A 1,261-nucleotide genomic window follows, 5' to 3' on the forward strand; every position below is an offset into this window, starting at 1 on the left:
TTCCCTAACAATGGATAATGTCCTATACTACTTACTCTCCCGCTCAATCACGGAGACGAGTTTTCCACGGTTTCCACCCCTCCCTCCATACCGCAGCAACACGAGTTTTTTCCACCCCTTTCAGAACGCGCTCTTCGCGCCACAAAGCCGCCCCAAGACGCGCGAGCAATGAGCATCGAGATTAAACATATCGCAAACGTCAAACATAATATAACGGGATTAATATATATCGCGCACGTGCGACATGTTTGTCACAAGGCGCAAAAAATAATTATAAAAGGAATGCAACACGAGGACTTCCCAGGAGGTCACCCATCCTAGTACTACTCTCGCCCAAGCACGCTTAACTTCGGAGTTCTGATGGGATCCGGTGCTTTAGTGCTGGTATGATCGCATCCGACATGTTTCCCCGTCTTCGTCCCTTATGCTTGCCACTCCCAGGTCCGCTCGAAAGACGATTCTACATTCTCACTACCATTACAACCGTTCCCTAACATAGGATAATGTCCTATACTACTTACTCTCCCGCTCAATCACGGAGACGAGTTTTCCACGGTTTCCACCCCTCCCTCCATACCGCAGCAACACGAGTTTTTTCCACCCCTTTCAGAACGCGCTCTTCGCGCCACAAAGCCGCCCCAAGACGCGCGAGCAATGAGCATCGAGCTTAAACATATCGCAAACGTCAAACATAAAATAACGGGATTAATATATATCGCGCACGTGCGACATGTTTCTCACAAGGCGCAAAAAATAATTATAAAAGGAATGCAACACGAGGACTTCCCAGGAGGTCACCCATCCTAATACTACTCTCGCCCAAGCACGCTTAACTTCGGAGTTCTGATGGGATCCGGTGCTTTAGTGCTGGTATGATCGCATCCGACATGTTTCCCCGTCTTCGTCCCTTATGCTTGCCACTCCCAGGTCCGCTCCAAAGATGATTCTACATTCTCACTACCATTACAACCGTTCCCTAACAATGGATAATGTCCTATACTACTTACTCTCCCGCTCAATCACGGAGACGAGTTTTCCACGGTTTCCACCCCTCCCTCCATACCGCAGCAACACGAGTTTTTTCCACCCCTTTCAGAACGCGCTCTTCGCGCCACAAAGCCGCCCCAAGACGCGCGAGCAATGAGCATCGAGCTTAAACATATCGCAAACGTCAAACATAATATAACGGGATTAATATATATCGCGCACGTGCGACATGTTTGTCACAAGGCGCAAAAAATAATTATAAAAGGAATGCAAC

At 48.4% G+C, this 1,261-nt stretch overlaps 2 non-coding genes across 2 annotated transcripts; both read right to left on the bottom strand.

Annotated features, from left to right (window-relative positions):
* Positions 1-279: 279 nt before the first annotated feature.
* LOC123178392 (5S ribosomal RNA) lies at positions 280-398 on the bottom strand. Its single transcript, XR_006489540.1, has one exon. It is a non-coding gene; the product is annotated as a 5S ribosomal RNA (ribosomal RNA).
* A 367-nt stretch (positions 399-765) lies between these two features.
* LOC123178393 (5S ribosomal RNA) lies at positions 766-884 on the bottom strand. The gene has a single exon (XR_006489541.1). It is a non-coding gene; the product is annotated as a 5S ribosomal RNA (ribosomal RNA).
* Between the last annotated feature and the right edge of the window lie 377 nt (positions 885-1,261).

This window comes from Triticum aestivum, unplaced genomic scaffold (genome assembly GCF_018294505.1).
Source record: "Triticum aestivum cultivar Chinese Spring unplaced genomic scaffold, IWGSC CS RefSeq v2.1 scaffold159680, whole genome shotgun sequence".
NCBI lineage: Eukaryota > Viridiplantae > Streptophyta > Magnoliopsida > Poales > Poaceae > Triticum > Triticum aestivum.